Source organism: Moschus berezovskii, chromosome 13, assembly GCF_049115385.1.
Source record: "Moschus berezovskii isolate FMDL1 chromosome 13, NW_MosBer_1.0, whole genome shotgun sequence".
Lineage (NCBI taxonomy): Eukaryota > Metazoa > Chordata > Mammalia > Artiodactyla > Moschidae > Moschus > Moschus berezovskii.
In genome coordinates this window covers 53,630,483-53,652,528 of record NC_142472.1, presented here as the reverse complement: position 1 = coordinate 53,652,528, position 22,046 = coordinate 53,630,483, and positions in this window count along the sequence as shown.

Genomic DNA, 22,046 nt, shown 5'->3' with positions numbered 1-22,046 from the left:
TCAACCTGACAAAAAGCAAGGCCTCCATAAACAACAGCCGGGGGTGAAATCAATGCAACCCACATATCACACTGAGAAATAAGTGCAAGACGTCACCCAAGGTGGGGTTGGCTTCCTGAAATGAGTGAGGCTGAATTCCAAAGAGCCTGGCGTTCTACCTGACTTGTTTCAAGTCATACTGTTGTTGTTGCTGTCGTTGTTTAGTTGCTATGTCATTCTGACTCTTTGTGACCTCAAGGACTGTAGCCCACCAGGCTTCTCCATCCAGGCAAGAATACTGAAGTGGATTGACATCCTCTCCTCCTGGGGATCTTCCTGACCCAGGGATTGATCCTGCATCTATTACATCCCTTGCGTTGACAGGCAAGTTCTTTACCACTAGCGCCACCTGGGAAGCCTTCTAAAATGCACATATAATGGCAAAATCCAGCATTTCAAATCTTATAACATGAAATATGTTTTTAGTGCTGGCAACTTTTTCCTTCACTGGAAGAACACATCAGAATGAGGTCTTTTAAATGTAGCTAACAAAAAAAAAAAAAAAAGGGAAATCTTCTAGAAGTACATTAAAATATACATCACAAAGCCCCATGCTGGGCCAATAATACATTGGAATGCTCACAAAGGATTATGATCCAGATGGTCTGGAGTGCGCATTTGGGAGTTGTTGAATATGTGATTAATGTGGATGATGACTATGGACTTTGTACATGCTTGTCTACTTTTGAGCCATGTTACCTGATTTGTTGCATAATAAGTTTCACATCTAAGGCTTATTATACAGAGCATAGCTAATACTAGTAAGGATTTGTGTGTAAATTTTCATCCTCAAAGTACTCAGTAAGCATTCATTAATACATTAAGCCCCTTGTTGAAAGAGATATGCTTTGTAGCCCTATTTTTAGACTCGGGACTCTACACTTCACCTCAAGGCAGTAAGGGAATTAGTGATGGAATGTGGTTATCTCAGTGTGTAAAATGCTTATCAAGGTGTGTGCAAGCACACACGAGTGTATGTCTAAGTACGTCCTCCCTCACTCTCTTTAGCTTTATCTCTCTTTTCTTTCTCCCCCCCCCGACCCTTTTTTTTCTCTCCAATCTTAAAGATCAGCAGTTTGGAAACAAGTTCGATTAGGAAGAAATCAGCAGAAAAGAAAAGAAGTGAAATGGAAAAGAAAAAGTATCCAGTCTATAAATAATTCATACTGGTTTGTATAACACTTCACTTTCCTGCCCATGATTTACTACTGTTTGATTTTAAATGATAACAGCTATCCTGCATTGAGTGACTTATATGTGAGGCATTGTGGCAGGCAGTGTTCCAGGCAGAGGAGAAAGGTTTTTAAAATGGGAGACACAAGGACTTCCCTCGGGGTCCAGTGGTTAAGACTCTGCACTTTCACTGCAGGGGGGTGTGGATTCGATCCCTGGTTGGGGAAAAAAGATCCTGCATGCAAAATGGCACTGCCAAACAATAAATAAATTTTAAAAATAAAAGGGAAGAGACAAGCCTTGGCTTTCCAGGAATGTATAGCATATTGAGGAGACAACCTCGGAAATAGCTGTGATGTCCTGTGGTAAATGATATGGCAGCTGTACCCATAGCGTGTAAAGTCATCATAGAGAAGGGGAATTTGATCTAGTCCGAATCAGTCATGGGAGAATCCCTAGAGGAGATGCAACCTCGGCAAAGTCTTATGAGATGAATGAGAGCTCCAGGGTGTAGAGGACAGAGGCATTCCAGGCAGGAGAGCAGCATGCTGTGTGTGTGTGCGTGCGTGTGCGTGCGTGTGTACGCGTGTGTGGTGGGCGGGGGTGGCTGCGGCAGAGGCAGGTGGAGGAAGCCACAACTTTCATCTTAGTTGCAGGGAGATGATCAAGGCACAGGGTAGGAGGCCTGGAATCGGGAGTGAGGAAGCCATCATCTCCCTCTATCGGCTCTGTGTCGGCCACATTGTACAATTTGATGGAGAGAAGCCGCGTTCCTGAATATATTTTTCATAAACAAAGCATGGGGCATCCATGAGACAGGATACTACTCAGCACTAAAGAGGAAACACTCCTGGTACACACAACATGCTTGAACCTTGTATGAATTATGCTAACAAGTCAGGTTGAAGTCAGTCAGTTGTGACAGCCCTGCGAGATGAATAGACTTATTAATAGTCAATACATTTTGTATAAAGATATCTATTCCTTCAGAGTAAAACCTTTCAAATACATTCCCTTTGGAGGAATGTAGTTATCGGCTATTTGTAGAAACGCAGTATGATGAGCGTATTTTATCCCCTCGTTGCTTCCACCAGTTGCCCATCTTCCTTTCGTACCAGGTTGGAATGGGGCACGGCCGGGCTCTTGGGGACTTGAGAAGACAGGACTTTCTATCTCTTCTGCTACTGGTCCCCGGACGCTCTGCTTGTCGAGGACTTTCATCTGCTTTTAGGCTTTGGTTTGGTTTTGTCTTTGTCTGCCTCCTCCTTTCAGGCTGCAATTTTCTCCCCTTTTTTTTTTTTTCACGTTCTTATCTCTAGAAGACTTCTGAGTTCTTCCTAAAGGTATTATTTCTTATGGGTTGTGAGCTGAACACCAGATAACCAAGTTTGTTGGAATTCTATCTAAAGATTCACGTCTCTGTCTCAGATTTTGTGACATCTTTTTTTAACTCTTCAGAAGTGGTCTAACGTCCTTCCTGGGTCTTGGCACCATCATGCACGTTTGAGATGGCCCTCTAACTGACTGCCAGGTAAATGAGACATCTCTGAGAAGATGGAGAATCCTTCATGGGTGTGACTAGCTGTCTCCCAGGACTCCAGAGTGTGAGCTTCATTTATACCTTTCACTGTGTTCTGTCTGCCTTATCAGAGAGCCCCAGGGTCTCAGCCCATGCTGGCTGTCCCATGGAGTGGCTGTCAGGAATTCTTTCTTGTCTTCCTGGCCTGACGTTCTGCCAGATTTGTGACTCTCGTGGAAGACAGATACCATTTATCTTCCTACATCTCCATCTAGATCCAGAAAGATATCCTAATTTGTCAGAACTCATTCACAGCCATCACAAAATTCAGGGCCCATAGACTGGCAAGGCAATTTTTTAAATGTCAAAAGAAAACTTGTCTTGAGGACCAAAATTAAACTTGAGCAAACTGGCCCATGAGATGGAAGCCCTGGGCACTGGCTCTAGTTCGGTTGTGGCTCTGTGGGGGCTGGGGACGTGCTGGGACCCCAGGGGAAGATGCCCAGCCCTCTGTGCTTTAGCTTAATTGAAGTGACGATTCCTTCTTCTGAGCTGAGCGGCACTGGGGGGACCCTGAGTACTTGCTAACCTCTGGCCTGTTCATTGCCCAAGCCCGCTTTAGAGATTCCTGAGTGGACATCAGAGTGGACCAGGGAGGGAAGGCTGAAGTGGACAGGTCATCCTTGCAGCCACATCTCCTGCTATTTCCACTGGAACCACAAATGCTTCCACCTCCATGTCTTTCCCAGGGTACCTTCAATCCCACATCCTTACGCTGTCAGTAGATATGGAAAAAAGGTATGTTTGCAGTTTACTCTATGCATACACTAGGGAAGCCCAGGTGGCTTAGTGATAAAGAATCTGCCTGCAGTGCAGGAGACGCAGGTTCAATCCCTGGTTGAAAGAGCCCCTGGAGAAGGAAATGGCAACCCACTGCATCATTCTTGCCTGGGAAATCCCATGGACAGAGGAGCCTGGTCGGGTACAGTCCATGGGATTGCAAAAGAGTCGGACACAACCAAGTGACTAAACAACACGGCCCAAATAAATTCAAGGCAGGACTTTTACTCAAAGCTGCAGGCACCAGCTGGCGCTAGTGAGGAAGAATCTGCCTACCAATGCAGGAGACCTGGGTTTGATCCCTGGGTCTGGAAGATCCCCTGGAGAAGGGAATGTCTACCCACTACAATATTCTTGCCTAGAGAATTCCATGGATAGGGGAGCTTGGTGGGCTACAGTACACAGGGTCACAAAGAGTTGGACATGACTGAGAGACGAACACTTCACTTTCAACGCATGGATGACAGTGGCCCAGAGAAGCCACTGAATCTTGGTGGGCTTCAGCTAATGAGAACAAAGACGCTTAAGTTCCACCAGCCCTCTGGGTGACCCATCGTAAAAGCTGACACCCTCCCCACTGGCTGACCTGGGTTGGGACGCAAGAGCGAGTGTTAATGTTTCACATATGTTTGTCTTGGCTCCTCTGTTGGATGCTCCCCAACAGGGCCGGGACCAGGCTGCTGGCATTCACACGTGTGAGCCATCATTTATTCACATATTCACTTAGTGTAAACCCAGCACTCAAGGGATGCCTCATCTGGTCATCAGCCTGGCTTGCCTCTCTCCTCTGAGCTAGAATAATATTACCCCAATGTCCTTGGGATGCTAAGTGTCATGCCCTAACTCGGGCTGGCAGCGTGGCCTCTGGGGGCAAGGCTGAGGGTGTTTCAGACGCCTTCGACCCCACCTCTCCCTTTTCAGCTGGAGGAACACTGACCTCATGTTTCTTTGCACTGCCTATGGTAGCACCATTCAACACTGTTGGCTTAAGGGCAATCCCACGCTCATCCTCATGGCCCCCAATTACTCAATGCCCAGCTGACTTTGAAGCCACCCTGTGCCCTGCGCTGTATCTTAATTCTTGGTTAGGAGCAGGTGGTATCACCAAATTTTTATTTGATGACTTCTATAGTTCCCATTTCGTATAATTTTCTCAGGAAGAAGGCTCTTGTGAGCCCCCCATTCTGATCGGCACTTTCCTCTGTGACCTCCTTAATCTGGGATTTCTCGGTCTGTTTTCTCCGCAGCAGGGGCTTGTCTCGTGCCATCAGAGGGGACCTTAATTGGAATCTAGAGCTAAATTCCAATTAAGCATTGAAAAAAGACTGCTCTGCAGAGGCTGCTGGGGGTGTGAGGAAGGAAAAGAAAGACGATGGTCCCATGCCGGATGGAGGCTCAGAGTCAGGAGTCCCTTTACTTCCGAGTGGCCCCTGCATTTCAACCTCTCGTCCAGGCAACCTCCCTCCCGTGCTTGTCCTTTCCCAGCCCTCTCCCTCCACCTCTGACCATGGGAGATGGGACAGGCGAGAAAAAGAAGAAAGAGGAGATTGGGGATGGGGTGGAAGCAGAGGAGGAAACCTTACTTCTCCCTCCCCCAGCCCACCCTTCAGCTGAAAAACAGCTCCTGTCACCTTAACTTAACTCTAACCTCCCCAGCAAGCCGTCTGCACAGCAAGGCTGCTTTTAGCATTTGCTCATTCCAAGCTGAGATGGGAATTACATGGGGAAAACACTCTTATTTCTTCCCTCCCATCCTGGAGGAGAGACTCATACAAGTAAACAAGAAAACGTTGAGAAAACAAGAACAAACCCTTCAGTAGACTGTACTTGTAGATGCACGCCCTAAGAGAGTCTGTAAAATACAGCCAATCAATGAATCAGAAAAGAGAAAAAAACAGAAGGAAGAGAATACTGAAAATAGTACCTGCCTATGAACCTCGGAACGCGAATCACCTGGGATGTACCAGCTGGTGAGGTATGAAGCCAGCTTTGAACAAGCACACCTACTGTCATTTACATTTTAATTATCACATTTTATGAGGCTGTTACATCTTAATGAAATACAAATTTGTTTACCCAAAGTTCCCTTTGCCATATGGTTCAATAATTGGGCCTGTCTCATAAGCGTCACAGGGTCAGGATGGAAAAGAATGATCTTTCATAATAACAAAACCTTCCAGAAGGATGCTGTCCAGCCATCATCCCAGAGGTGGGGTCCAGCCAGCCTCAGGAGAAGGCCTGGAGGGCTTAAAATTGCCATTTGAAAAATCTCTCTTCAGAAGACTTGTCTTCCACTGATGCTCTCAAAATGTGTGAGGGATCTGAATTGATTTACAGTGGACAGAAAATAATAGAAATCATCCCCCCATCTGTCAGTGAAGGGCCACGTTTTCTGTGTGAGTGTGCTCAGTCATGTTTGACTCTTTGGACCCAATGGACAGTAGCCCACTAGGCTCCGCTGTCCTTGGAATTTTCCAGGCAAGAATACTGAAGTGGGTTGCCATTTCCAACCCCAGGGTATCTTCCCAACCCAGGGATCAAACCAGAGTCTCCTGCATTGGCAGGCAGATTCTTTACCACCACGCCATCTGGGGTTTTCCATTCCTAACAAAAGAACATGTTATTTGTCATGATAGACAAAGGCATTAGCTTTCTTCTGAAACAGCGTATTTTGTGGGGAGACAGAAGGCTCCTTCTCTCTTTGAGGAGGAAGCTTTCTAATAAATCCAGCATTCCCTCCCTTCCTTTAGAAATTCTCACCTGGAACTATCATCAACATCCTCGGATAAACCACAATGGAAAAGAATATTAAATAAAGAATGGATGTATATGTATAACTGAATCACTTTGCTGCACAGCAAAAATTAACATTGCAAATCAACTATACTTTAATAAATTAAAAAAAAAATTTTATTGGAGGATTATTGCTTTACACTATTGTGTTGGTTTCTGCCATACATCAAAATGAATCAGTCACAGGTATACATGTTTCCCATCCCTCCTGAACCTCCCTCCCCTGTCCCACCCCATCCCACCCTTCTAGGTTGTCACAGAGCACAGGGTTGAGCTCCCTGAGTCACACAGCAAATTCCCACTGGCTGTCTATTTTACATATTGTAGTGTATATGTTTCCATGCTACTCTCTCAATTCATCCCACCCGCTCCTTCCCCTTCTGGGTCTCCACTGCTGCCCTGCAAATGGGTTCATCAGTACCATCTTTCTAGATTCCATACGCATGCACTAATATACAATATTTGTCTTTCTTCAATAAAATTTTTAGAAAATTCTCTCCCGGTGATCTTCAGAATTATTCTGAAGACTCAACAGGCGAATAGAAGTTAACAGCTCCAGGAGCTTTCCACAGCTTTCTGGTTTCCTCAGTCTCACCATTTTCACTGTCCCCTCCCTGTGTTAACAGGAATGGAAAGGCCGCCTGCAGAGCTGGGGTGTCTGAGGGCTCAAAACTGTGCACAGGCCTCTCTGACTCACCCCAGAATTGGGCTGTAACTGTCATTCCCGCTGTCACCGAAGGCACACCCAAAATTAGTCCCAGAAGCTAGAAAAGAGGCCACGCGCCAAAGTGTGTGGTGGGTTGGAGCATCATTGGACCAAGGGTTAAGGAGGTGGAAGGCAAGAAGGCACAGCCAAGCCAATTCTAACTCTGTTGCGGGAAGGTGACCGCAGGATGCAGGCCGGCCCACAGGAGCGAAGGGGACGTTCCTGAAGGCCTGGGTCAGGCAGGGGTCCCAAGGGCCCGCCTCTCCTTCTCTGCCCTTTGGCAATGCTTCCAGGGACACTGATGATGAAGATGGGGACAAAAGACATCTTTTATCATTCGGTCAACTTTGCAGTCACATCGCACACACGTTGCATCCTTGTGAGGCAGGCTGGGTGGCGGATCACAACCAGTTAAGAGACAGAGAAACCAAAACTCAGAAGTTTCAGTGATTTTTCCCAGTCTCATGGCAATAAACTCAGGACTCCAGTTATCTAGAATATATAACTCCAAGTCCTGTGTTTTTTACAACACCATGTTTTCTTTCTAAAATAACTCAAAAAAAAAAAAGAAACCCCAAAACACCCCTAATATTAGAAAAGAGGGCTGGCCTTTTAGGAATGTCTAGTCATCATGCTGAGTCGTGTATCTGGCCAGTCAAGGGTATGTTTTCGATCTAAGGTCATACATCTCACAGTCTTCTGTTTAGACTTTTTTATTTGACAAGTTCAAGGTTGCCTGGAAACTGAGCAGAAGAAATGAAAAACCAATATCTCCTCTTTTTTTTAAACCCCAAAATGTAATTGAATTTATAACTCACATGGGAATTCTGATGTTAAAAGTCTATTTTTACCTAGCCTTCAGAAAGGCAGCCTTCCTTCATTTCAACAAAACTTATTTGAAATGACTTTGTAGATTCACAAGTGCCTTGGAAATCTTACTGATGGCAATAAAGGTTTCTATTAATCAGACAATGCTGTGTACTATGGGGAACGGAACACAGCCTCAAGCTGCCTATCGTCTAGCTGGGGCTGGGGACATGGAGAGCCATTAGGAGGCTGCTGGACCATAAGTCAGAGAGGGAAAATGATGGAGCTTTTCCAGACATATTTCTGCCTTTCTAAACACTCCTCAACCCTTTCCTGCCTCTCTTTAACTTCATCCATCCATCCATTCATACATCTATCCATCCATCCATTCATCCATCCATCCATCTACTCAGCTTGTCCATGACTAAAAGTTGACTATGTCCAATAGAGCAGGAGCCATCCTTGCCTATTTGAGGCCACCTCATTGATATAGGCAGAGAAGGCAATGGCAAGCCACTCCAGTACTCTTGCCTAGAAAACCCCATGGATGGAGGAGCCTGGTGGGCTGCAGTCCGTGGGGTCATTAAGGGTCTGACACGACTGAGCGACTTCACTTTCACTTTTCACTTTCACACATTGGAGAAGGAAATGGCAACCCACTCCAGTGTTCTTGCCTGGAGAATCCCAGGGAAGGGGGAGCCTGGTGGGCTTCTGTCTATGGGGTCACACAGAGTCAGACATGACTGAAGTGACTTAGCAGCAGCAGCAGCAGCATTGATATATATTTTCACTAAGGCATCAGTTTCTAGTGTAGGATACCGCCGAACTCGACTCAAAATTTTCATGACACTGGTGAAATTTCATTTCTTCCCTGAAGAGTTCCTATAAGCCCCCAATGTCAGCTAATGAACCAGAAAATGGTAGAATCAGAACTTTCTTTGAACTGGGAGGAATCTTAACAATCATTTCTTTTTACAGATGAGGGAACTAAAGCCTCTGAAATGAAGATGATTTTCCCAGGGCTGCCAGCTGTTGGGTGATGGATGTGGTCCTAGAAGCCCCCTCTTCTGCCAACTGGGCACCCACAGCAGCTGGGGTCCAGGGTGGGCACTGTGAGATGGCCAAGTCCTTCCCACATCCCTAACTCCTTGTTGTTATTTATGTCTGACTAGTCGGTTGTGATAATACACTCTAAAGATTTTCTGCCCAACTGCAGTCTGGCTGACCTTTCTGTAATTTTCCTTTGCCAGATTCTGGGAAAAGTCTACAGGGAAATGAACAATGATGATGAATTTTTTTAAGGTTAAAACCTTGATTTCAGTTTTCAAGTCACTGCCATTTTATTTAAGCTTTGAAAAATTTCCAGAATTTCCAGGTTTTTCTTATATAGGAATATACCACTTTCAAAACAACCCAAGCAACCACAAAGTGGCTAGAATTAACCTGTAAAATAATTAATAGGAATATTATGTGATGCTCAATTCAAGACATCTTCAAAGATGAGCATAGACTATGTCCCAAACAAGGGATTTTTCCCCCAACTTCTCTGTAATTTAAGGTTGCATAGTTAAATAGTAAACAACTCACAGTTGCAAAAAGGAAGTTGGAGACAGACTATAATTTCACATCAAATACAATTCTAAAGAGGTCTATAATTTGTGAGAATGGTATTGTTTCTCTGATTCTTTCCTTATATATCAGCTTCCCCTTAACACAAACCTATACAAAGGATTTCATGTTTTCAAGTATTAGCATCTCCTGTGAAAGAATGAAAGAATTCTAACTTTGCCCACACGCCCTCAGTTTCCATGTGGGTCAGCAAGATAGACCCTATTACCAGAAGCTTCTGGGATGGCTTTATTTTAAGCCAAGATAAAAAAGAGAAGTCTTTGGTGGTCTTCTGCTACCAATATGGGCATATAATCATTCCTATATTTCATCAGAGTGCAATTCAGTTGCATATGCAGAGTGGTGGCCTGAAATTTATTGGGGCACAGAAGAACCTGGCATTTAAAAAATACCCAAATGAGGCAATTTTATGGAGCGGAGTTTCTAATGACAAAGACGCCAAGAGCTAAGGAGGTTTCGAAGCATTCTCTCCTCCTCAAATTCCGGGGCTATGCGCCACTGAAGCCGCTGGGGTGGTCTGGAATAAGTGCCAGGAATAACAAAGCCAGGGCAATCAGAGGCTGATGATGTGGAAAAACACACTTTAGCAGAACTGAACTACACATGGGCTTCAACCTTTCTGGGGTCAGCACTGAGCCTTTGGAGGGAGGCTGGGGGCTGCCTGCTGCTGTTGGCGGGGGCTGGTGGCAGGGCAGGGAAGGGAAGGCAGGCAGGTGCCTTCAGACAAGATGGAGCCAGGATGGAGGGACAGCGTGGATAAGACAGAGCAGTGCGTTCTTCTCTTCCAAACTTCCCCGGAATTCAGATAGATCTTTTTTTTTTAAGTTCAAATTTTAATTTTTTTTTAATTTTTATTTTTAATTGGAGGATAACAGCTTTACAATATTGTATTAGTTTTGGCCATACCAGTTTTTGGTAATTTCACACTTACCAAAAAGTCGCAAGGATAATACCAAGACTTTTCACTTACCTTTCACTCACATCCTTTAAATGTTAGCATTTAAAAATTTTTTACATTTGATATGGGAGTACAGTTGATTACAATGTTGTGTTTCAGGTGTGCAGAAAAGTGAGTCAGTTACACAAGGCATCCCTTCTTTTTCAGACTCGTTTCCCATAAAGGTTATTCCCGAAGATAGAGCAGAGTTCCCTGTGTTACATCAGACAGATATTGAAAGGGGAAAAAAATTCTAAAAGTGACGAGGAAAAGGAGGAGGCGCTGGTGAGACTGAGCAGCAGGGAAGCCAAGCTGAGACTCCAGCTGACTCTGGGGAGGGGATGAGGCCAGGGGGACCGCAGGAAGCTGGGTTGCCTTCAGACTTAGAGACTGAGGGCACTGCATTTCAATATGAGACGATGTTCCTGGCTACCTGTTTTAAAAAGAAGGTCAAGTACCCCCAAGACAGGCCAGAGCCAATTAAGCTGCTTTTCTTCACCTTCAAAGCCCAGGAGTAGACAGGCCTTGATATTTAACTACAGGTGTTTCTCTTTTCCCTTTTCCCCAAGAGGGGAAAAGCCCCACTTTAGCCAAAATGGTAAAGAACTCTCCAGATTGGCTGGCGTGGCGGGGGTGGGGTAGGGTGGTGATGGTGGTGCCAGTTCAGTGCTGATGTTTGAAATGCTAAAGCCATTTAAACAAAGCACAGCAAAAACCTCTTTAATCTGGTCTTCAACCCAGAAACCAACAAACCTGTTTTAAAATCGAGCCCTTGGAACTCCCACCTGTAGGCGTTTCTTTCGATTCCTAGGTCTGCCATAGCAAAGCACCAGGAACTGGTCGGCTCAGAACAACAGGAATGGTTATCTCCCAGTCCTGGAGGCTGGAAGTCTAAGATCAAGGTGCCAGCCGGGCCTTGATGGCCCTGAATCCTGCATCCCGGCTTCCAATGGCCTTAGGGCTCCTGGGCTTGCAGGCGCCTGGCTCCCCTGTGTCTTCAGGTCATCTTCTGTCTGGGTGTCTGTGTCCAAATGACCCATTTTCCTGAGCACAGAGTCACAGTGGACTGGAAGCCACCCTCACGGCCTCATTTGAGCTTGATCACGTCCTCTGCAAAGGCCTCGTCTCCACACAAGGTCACATGCTGAGGTCCTGGGGGCTCAGGACTCCAGTGCATCTTTCTCGGGGGACACAGTTTAACATGTAGTGGGGCTTGGGGTGAGGGCGTGGATGGAGGCACGATACTCTGGCCTGACATGCTTTCACCAGAGGCTGTGGCCACCCCGAGGGTCTCCAGAAGCACCATCGAAGAGCCCAGGGTCTGACCATCTCCAACCCTCTCCTGCAGGTTCTGTGCTTTCTTATTTTAAAAAATTGAAGCATAGGTGATTTACAATGTTGTGTTTATTTATTTTAAACTCTTGGCTTCCCTCTGTGGCATGTTTGGGTTCTGGTTTCCTGACCAGGGATCGAACCCACATCCCCTGTATTGGAAGGTGAAGCCCCAGCCGCTGGACCACCAGGGAAGCCCCCTCTCCCATAGGTTTTGAACTCAACCTGCAGAAGGTTTGTTTTTCCTTCTTAGGGAATCCAGCTTCAATTTTAAAAGAAAAACTAACAGAAAAATGGGGTTCACATACCTTCCATTTAAAGGTGACATATTAAACACCAACTTTTTAATCTCCTTTTTCCTCCCACACCCTGCTAAGATGATAGTAAGGCAATGAGAATTATTCCTAAACTATTAATAATGTTTCCAAGCATATGACACTCTGGAAAGGATCAGGGTAAAGGATCAGTAAAAGGATCAGGGTTTGCCAGGGGTTGGGGAGGAGAGAGCCGAATGGGCAGGGCACAGGCAAGTTTTAGGGCAGCGAGAATGTTGTATAGGACACCATATTAGTGAGTATGTGTCATTACCCGTCTGTCCAAGTCCATCGAGTCTGTACCACAGAGAGTGCTCCCTGCTGTCTGACTATGGGCTCCGGGCGATGAGGGCACGTGGATGAGGGATCGTGGATTGACCGGAACAAATGCACTCCTCGGGTGGAGATGTTGATAGCCGGGAGACGGTTTACAAGAATTCTCTGCACCTCCTGCTCAATCCAGCTGTGAATCTAAAACCACTCTAAAAATAGTTTCATTATTTAAAATATTAACCCCAAAGACAAGGCATACAGAAAAGAGGGAAACTAAACGCTGTTTGGAAGGTTCACATGAGGTGGAGTCGTGAGATGAAGGAAGCCGGGGTGGGCAGGGTGGCGAGATGACTGCCCTCCATCCTCGGTGGATCAGCCCTACAGGCTCAGCAGTCTCCGGGGTCCCCGTGCACGCTGGGTGTTGTCCTGAGCTAGGGACTCTTTCCTTCCAGAGAGAAGCCCTCCACTGGGCCAGCTGCAGCAAGGCGTGACCGGCCCCACACGTGGGGAAGGAGGCTGGAGAAGGTACCAGGTCACCCATGTCATCCCCGGCACTCAGGGTCACCTCACCCGGCTCCAGGGGGCGTCCCTGAGACCTCCCCTCTCCACCCGACCTTCCCGGGCCCTGCTCTTAGCCCAGCCCCCACCCAGCTGGCTGATGGACCCTCAGCGGGAATCATCTCAGCCCCTCGATCTCCTTCATGCTGTGAGCAGATGACCACTGACCTGTGTCAGAATCCACATACTTGTTTGGATGGACGTCCAGAGTATTAAGGGATTTCCTTGCTGGTTCTATGGCTAAGATGCTGCACTCCCAATTCAGGGGGCCCAGGTTCGATCCCTGGACAGGGAACTAGATCCCACATGCTGCAACTAAGACCTGGGACAGTCAAATATTTTGGAGAAGGAAATGGCAACCCACTCCAGTATCCTTGTCTGGAACATTCCATGGACAGAGGAGCCTGGTGGGCCACAGTCTATGGGGTCGCAAAGAGTCAGACACGACTCAGCAACTTCACTTTCTTTCTTTCTTTTCCAGAATATTATGTTTAGTGACATAAGTCAGAGAAAGATAAATACTCTATTATCATTAATATCCGGGATCTAAACGATGAAAGGATGAATTGTAAGGAAACAGAAACTGGACTCAGAGGTAGAAAACAAACTAGTGTTTACCAGTGGGGAGAGGGACGTGGGGACGGACAAATAGGGGCTAGGGGATGAAGAGGTCCAAACCACTTGTAAAATAAGTAAGTGCCAGTGACAGAGAGACTGCAAGCACAGGGAAGTGATAACTTTAAACGGAGCATATTTTATCAAAATGCTGAGTCATTCTGTTGTACACCTGAAGTTAATACAATATTGCAAGTCAGTTTACAAAAAGAAAAAATCAGTTATCAAAAACTCCAAACACTTGTAAAAAGGTGTATATTTGGAGATGTCTTTCCGGTGGCTCCTTCCCCTCCCACCCACCCCGTCCCCCCACAGGTAACTGTTTTATGGGTCTTTCAACTTCTCACCTGCTTCTCGTAGTTCCTTCCCAGGGAGGGAGGTTCATAGTGAGGTGTTTACGCTTCCCTACTCTGCTAAACGGGTTTCTTATTTCATCTTTCAAATATTTCTTGAAATATTGTCATCTGCTCTCCCATTTTCTTCTCCTTGTGCATTTATACTTCAAAACATTTCTTTATTGTCATTTTAGTGACCTCATGAAGGAATGGAGAAAAAGTCAGCAGGAGATTTCATTCCTGCCCGAACTCTCATGCTCTCTTTTAACCCTGAACAAATTGTCAAATAGAACTTAACTGGAAAAGAGGCAACACTGATGTGTACAGTTTGCCACTTAAAAGGCTGACACTCACTGAACCATGCTGCTACTGCTGCTAAGTCACGTCAGTCGTGTCCAACTCTGTGCAACCCCATAGATGGCAGCCTACCAGGCTCCCCCGTCCCTGGGATTCTCCAGGCAAGAACACTGGAGTGGGTTGCCATTTCCTTCTCCAATGCATGAAAGTGAAAAGTGAGAGTGAAGTCGCTCAGTTGTGTCCGACTCTTTGCGACCCCATGGACCGCAGCCTACCAGGCTCCTCCGTCCATGGGAGTTTCCAGGAGTGGGTCACCAGTGCCTTCTCCGTCACTGAACCATGGTCAGGCCCAAATACAGACCATGACCAGCTCACAGAATCCCCCACCCCGCATTCCTGACCCTCCCCAGCCCCAGTCCCCAGGAGTGCACTGTAGGCTACTGACCACCATCAGGGGAAGCTGGCTGAAGGGTACACGGGCCTCTGTCCCTTTCCTGCAATGACATGTAGATGTATAATCATTTCAAAAGAAGCCTGTGCTTATTCATACATATGATGAATTACATGTGCATCAAAATGTGAAACAATGTCTACACTTTTTGTGACAATCACAGTCACATGCCAGAAAAATCACTCGGAAAGGCACATGCTCACCATTTGCTATCTGTTCAGAAAATATGGTCATGGTACACTTGTAAGAAAAACTGGCAGACCAGGGATGGAGGAGAATTCAAACTCTGAGGACACTATTCGTATCTCCATTTTAGTGACAAGAAAAGAGAGGTGCGCTAAGATGCCCAGGATCACACAGCTTGCATGGATCTGGCCTCAGTTCCTGTCCAGTCTGGTCGTACAGGGTGTCACTTCCCCAGAGACACTCACTGGTGATCCATCTAAAACCGCCTTTAAACCTTCACGTTCTCCCATCCTAACATTTCCTCCGAAGTGGTTATTATCAAAAACACTGTATTAAGCACTCACTCATGGTCTTCTTATCAGCCATCTTCTTCCCCTTACCTCCAGTATATAGACCCCGTGGAAGGGTTTCGTCTGCCTTATTGATCTTATTGATGCTGAAGCTCCAATACTTTGGCCACCTGATGCAAAGAGCCAATTCATTGGAAAATACCCTGATGCTGGGAAAGATTGAAGGCAGGAGGAGAAGCGGGTGACAAAGCATGAGATGTTTGGATGGCATCACCAACTCAATGGACGTGAGTTTGAGCAAAGTCTGAGAGACAGTGAAGGACAGGGAAGCCTGGCGTGCTGCAGTTCACGGGGTTGCAAAGAGTCAGACACAACTGAGAGACTAAACAACAACAACAATTGATCTCTGATCCCCAGTGCCCATAAAACTGCCTGACACATAGTAGGCTTGCAAGAAATAAGAGGTTAGTGAAAAATAATCAATTTTTAAAACAAAGGAATGTATATGATCCTTAAGAGAAAAATAGTTCTGTAGGCATGCCCCAAAATAGGATGCCTTCTCACTTGGCTTGATACTAGAAGCCAGGGAAAAATCATTCTTCCTCAATATGGATTTTTCCTGAAACCTTAGGCTGGGTGTGTATTAGAAAACCGTCAAAATGCTTGTAGGCAACATAATATTAACAGGGCATCTAGCACTTCCTACCAGCTTCATGACCTTAAAAATTTAGGAGTCTAATTCGTAAGCATACCAATGGCTCTGATGAAATCTACACCGTCACTAAAAATTCAGCGTTCCTGGCTGGTGTGTTCGAATCCCCTCCAACCTCTGCAGGCAGCTGCCCATGTTGTCTTGGTTTGTCTACAGCAGGGGCACTTGGAGCACATGCTGACCCCTTGGCCTGAGCATGTAGACCCATCAGATCAGTTCAGTTCAGTAGCTCAGTCGTGACCGACTCTTTGTGACCCCATGAATCACAACGTGGTCCATGTAAGAAAATATTTTCCTCAGAGAGAAATCCTTTATTTTTGTGAACTCGAAAGAAGGTAATAGGACATCCCTTGTGGAAGTGGTTAAGACTTCTCCTCCCAGTGCAGGGCATGTTGGTGTGGTCCCCGGTCGGGAAGCTAAGATCCTACAATGCCTTGCAGCCAAAAAAGCAAAGCATAAAACAGAAGCAATATTGTAACAGATTCAATAAAAACTTTAAAAATGGGCCACGTTAAAAAAAAAAAACTTTAAAAAATTTCAAAAAGTAAAAAGATAACTGATATTGTCATGAGTCGGCCCAAGGGAGCCTGGGGCTGTGGTGCTGAGTCCCTGTGACAACTTGACACAGAAAGTCATTTAGATGGAATCGGTTTCCAAGGGTTAATAGTACTCAACTTTGAAGTCATTCTTTCCACACCCCAATCCTTCTGATACTCTTCCCTCACTGTGGGCTGAGAAAAATCATTCCCAAGCAGGAGAAGGAGAAGCACGGGCCCCCGGAAGCTCACCCCTCAAAGGCAAATCTAGCTCGTGGAGAAGAGCAAGGACCCTCAGTCTGTCTATTGGGATGGGTTGCTCAACGTTTTTGTGCCTCCATTTCCTCATCTCTCAACTGGGAATACTCATAGCACTTACCCAATAGGGGTGGAATGAGGGTTGAGCAAGTTAATACACGCACTTACCTGGTAATCATTAATTCTTCCTGTCTCACTAGAACTTAAGCTTACTGAGGGCAAAGATGTGGTCTGTTTGGGGGACTGCAGGGGCCCAGTGCCTACTCAGGACTGACATGTGGTGAGCGCTCATGAAAATATTTGTGCCACGAATGAAGAATAAATTCTAGCAGAGCATGGATCTGTGCAGTAGCACAGTAGAAAGGGTAGCAACTGTATCTCTTGAAACAACAACAAGGGTTTCATAGTTAGTATCTGAATTTAAACAATCACAAAGGAAGAATCCTTTCTGTGATTGGCAAGTCCCCACTGATAGAAGGGAGTTAGCCCCCTACTTCCTGCCTCGCCCTCCCTAGAATGGCACTGGGTATGAAACAGCACATGGAAAGCAGAGCATCAGAACCAGGGCAGCAGATAAGAACAGTGACTTTTGGGACTTCTCTGGTACTCTAGTGGTTAAGAATCGGTCTTCAGTGTGGGGAAAGCAGGTTCGATCCCTAGTTGGGGAACTAGGATCCCACGTGCCGAGGGGTAGCTAAGCCCACACGCCACAATTCCTGACCCCACACACAGCCACAAAGGCCCAGTGCAGCCAAAAAAAAAAAAAGAGTAGTGACCTTTCCTCAGTCACTCGTGGATAAAGATATCAATTCCCCAGGGAGGAGAGATTCGATGTTAAGAACAAAACGAGGTTCCAGTTTCCCAAATGTTGGAGGACAACCATCCGGCCACGGCATCTCTTTCCCCAGCTCCAGCTTCAGTTGCCCCATCCCGTGATTGTCCCAACCCTCACCGCCCTGACTCCTGACTCCTGGGTACCTCCCGGTTGTCTTGACATGCGGTTCTGGTTGAGGACTCTGACGCTACCAACCAACTCAGAGAACAGCAGGAGTTCCAGAAACCACACTTTTATTAGCACCATCTAACAAGAAGCAGCTGTGGCAGCAACTACTTCACGCTGGGCGGACTCCTGGGAGACTTGCTGATTCTCTGTAGTACCGCAACCTCCACTCGTGGCTCTCTTTGAAGTCAGGTAGCCACCTCCCAGGTCTGGAGAAACGAACTTTCTCAGGGAGTCAGTGGAATATTTTTTCTTTGGAAAGTTACATTCGTATTTTCTGCTATAAAAATTTAATTATGGAACTGCAGAAGTAGAAATTATCCATGATTCTGCCAGTCTTCTGCCATCACTGTTTGTTTTTTAAGTACATACTGATATTTTCTAAGGTCTTTTTTTTTTAGTTAAATTTAATGTATTTGTTTATCTATCTTTGGCTGTGCTGGGTCTTTGTTGCTGCCTGAGGGGTTTCTCTAGTTGCGAGCGAGGGCGGCTCTTCTTTTCAGGGCACGGGCTTCTCATTCCATGGCTTCTGGTTGAGGAGTACGGGCTCCAGGGTGAGTGGGCTCAGTAGTTATGGCACACGGGCTTAACTGCTTTGTGGCATGTGGGATCTTCCCAGACCAGAGATTGAACCCATGTCCCCTGCATTGGCAGGTGGATTCTACCACTGGGCCACCAGGGAAGGCCCCATCACTGTTCATGTAGCAAAGTTGATGGTGGGTATGTTCCCTATCTCCAGCTAGTACACAAATACTGTCAGTTTGACATCCTGAGTTTTTCTCCATGAAGTCAGCATCTTCTTGTCATTTGTAATGGTTGAATAATATTCCCAACAGGGGGCTTATAGGCTTGTTATAACCATTCCCCTGTCCTTATTTAAAGTGTTTACTGTTTATGACCAACCTAGACAACATATTAAAAAGCAGAGACATTACTTTGTCAACAAAGGTCCGTCTAATCAAGGCTATGGTTTTTCCAGTGGTCATGTATGGATGTGGGAGTTGGACTACAAAGAAAACTGAGTGCCGAGGAATTGATGCTTTTGAACTGTGATGTTGGAGAAGACTCTTGAGAGTCCCTTGGACTGCAAGGAGATCCAATCAGTCCATCCTAAAGGAAATCAACCCTGAATATTCACTGGAAGGACTGATGTTGAAGCTGAAACTCCAATACTTTGGCCACCTGATGAGAAGAGCTGACTCATTTAAAAAGACCCTGACCCTGGGAAAGACTGAAGGCAGGAGGAGAAGGGGACGACAGAGGATGAGATGGTTGGATGGCATCACCGACTCAATGGACATGAGTTTGGGTAAACTCCGGGAGTTGGTGATGGACAGGGAGGCCTGGCGTGCGGCAGTCCATGGGGTTGCAAAGAGTCGGACATGACTGAGCAACTGAACTAAACTGTTCTTTCATGCTAATAAGCAGTGCTGTCATAAGCACAGTCCTGAATGTAGATTTTTCAGGCTTTGAGATTACTGACTTTGGCAAATTCCCAGAGGCAGACTGGCTTGCACACTGGTGTGGGGAAGACGTTGACCTTTTCATCAGGGATCAAACAGGCTAAGCTGTTTTGCCAGAAAATCAAGTTACCTGTTTCCAAGAAAGCCCTAACATAACTATTACTATTTTTTAAAAGCTTTAAAGCAAATATTCTTAGGGAGGCTAATGATGAAGCAGAATTCAATGAACCCGGGAGCCATGCTTCTTGGCTCCGAGTCAGAGCAGATTCCTGCCCACCCTCTCGTTGTTGTTTAATTGTTAGGCCGTGTCTGACTCTTTGAGGGCCCATGGACTGCAGCCCACAAGGCTCCTCTGTCCATGGAATTTTCCCAGGCAAGAATACTGGAGTGGGTTGCCATGCCCTCCTCCAAAGATCTCCTCCTCCCAGGGATCAAACCTGTGTCTCCTGACTTGGAGGCGGATTCTTTACCACTGAGCCACAGGGGAAGCCCGTCCGCCCTCCTGTATGACTAGTAAATGGAACGCAGTAAATGTGGCACCCTCTCTCTTAGCCCAGAAGCCCATCATCTGCATTTTGCATCAAGTTGTAGAGGAAGCGGGGTCTGTTTTGCCCTCCCCCCACTTCATTATCAAAAGCCCGTTTACATGAGTGTCAGCATCACTACTGAAGGCCAGGGTTGCCTCCAGACCCAGGCAGGCCTGGGAACCTCACCACCCTTCCCCTGAATCACACCTTTCTCCCAGAGCTCAGCCTCCCCACCCCCCCAGCACTGGGGAGAAAGCTGGGCTGCAGGAAAGCTGATTCCTCCAGTCTCAACACCAGGGATGGTTTTAATTACCTAGGAGCTCCTTCCCTAACCGGCTGTGGAAATAAAACAGGGTCAGGGAGGCTGGGGACCAGCTGTCACACCGTCTGTGCCTCTAACAATGGAAATCTATTGGCTCTGTTCTTCCTGCCCCGTCTGGCCCTTCATCTAGGGGTGTCTGACACCCCCTCCTCAAAAAATACCCCCCTTAGGGCCCTTGACACTCTTCCTTTGGCAGGTTATTTACTTTGGCAAGAGGAAACGGCACAGGTCACCCAGTCTGAAAAAGGCGGGGAGGATGGGCTGGACGTGGGACCTGCAGGCGCCAGAAACTTCAGTCTGCCTGGTGACTTACAGACCATGACAGTTCGTCTGCGACGCTGGAAGCCTTACTGCCTTCTGCTTTTCTGTCTTTAATTCAGGAGAAAAGAAGGGTGGGCGGGAAGCAGAAAGGAGGCGGAGCCAGCCCGGGGTGGGAGGTGGAGCCAGCGGGGCGGGGCAGGGGGTGCCTAACTGTTTCCAGCTGAGCATCGGAGAGGCCGAGGTCCCACCTGTGCTGGAGCCTGGGTGTTGTGTCCCCACAAAATTCTTACGCCAGGTCCCAACTTGGGAGGCGATGAGGTCAGGAGGGGGGAGCACTCACGGAGAGGATTAGTGTCCTTACAAAAGAGTCCCCAGGGAGGTGGGGTCCCTGGGGGGAAGTGACCACGTGTGACCCAAGGAACAGAGGTTCATGAGACACCGGATCCTCTGGCGCCTCGATTGTGGACTTCCCGGCCTCCAGACTGTGAGAAATCAATATCTGTGTTTTTAAGTCACCCAGTGTTTCTGTTACAGTTGCCCGAACAGACTAACACAGACACTTGAAACCAGTGCTGGTTGCCTGAGCTCCGAGCGGGCAGGGCTGGGAAATGGCACGGTGCAGAGGGTAGCAGGCCGGACCAGGCCCCACTCTGCCTCTCACACCCCGTGTCGCCCTGGGGACGTCCTCACTCAGGCCCTCGGGGCTGGGGTGCTCATCTACGGGACACACTGTGCAGAGCGCTGGGTGATGTTGCCTTGGAGCTGGGACACTCACTGTAACGAGCACAGGGGCCTTCATTCCAGGGGCCGTCACCCCCCAGCCTCTCAGGCTGTCCTCTCAGCGGGCTTCCTGATCCCGACAGTCAGTCCCATCTCATCTCCTCGTAATAACAGCGCTGTCACGTCCACACCTCTTCACCGACCACGGTGGGGGGTTGCTGAAAGACTGGCAATGTTGTTCCTGCCGGGAGGGCTCCTTCCCAAGGGAACGCCCATCAGCAGAAAACACAGGGTTGCATTCTGTTGCTATTTACAGCTCGAGGCACTTTCTCTCCCCAAGGCTCCCTGCTTTGGCCGTTCTGGTTGCATTCGAGAGACATGGCATTAAATCCGCACAGGGAGGAAGAACAAGATGCCTGGCTCCACGTTACAGCAAAGCCACGCCGGGCGGTAGGCGGACTCAGCTCCGAGGACCTGAGGTCTGGCTGGCACCAGGCAGGGGTGCCACCAGCCCCTCACCCCTCTCAACCTGCGGAGCTCCGGTCTAGAAACACCATCTGCCACCCAGCACTTCCCCTTGTCCCTTCAGGTGTGCTTTCGGGTCTTCTGGAAGAATGACGTTCCATCGTGAACACAGGGCGACTGAACGTGAGCGACTCTGCATCCAGAAGTGGCTCCTCTGGGGCCGTCCATCCTCAGGAGAAGAGGAACGCTTAGCCCCCTGAGCTCAGTGAATCCGCTGCCTGTTAGGCTGCTCACAAACTGCTCGGCTATCAAGGGAGGACTGGGGTTTAGAGCATCTTTTACTGGCTGCCAGCCGCAGTTTCACATACTACTGGAATTCGATATTAGCAATGACTTCTTGGAGACAGGAAGTGTCTGAAATTGCTCTGTCTAGAAAAATGCGGGTCGATGGATTTCTTAATAAATATGTAGAACGAGGACTTCTGTGAGTCAGGGCTGACTGATGCCAAATGGTAATTAACTTGCCTGCATTCTTGGATTTTCAAAGCCAAACGGGAACCACTTACAAAACGAATGAGTGGGGAACCGCAGGCGCTTGCCAGAGCGGCTCCTGCTGGGAAGCGAGCTGGTGAAGCCTTCAGGCTCATTCACTTCCTCCCAGGAGCCCTGCATTTCCTGCGGGTGATGC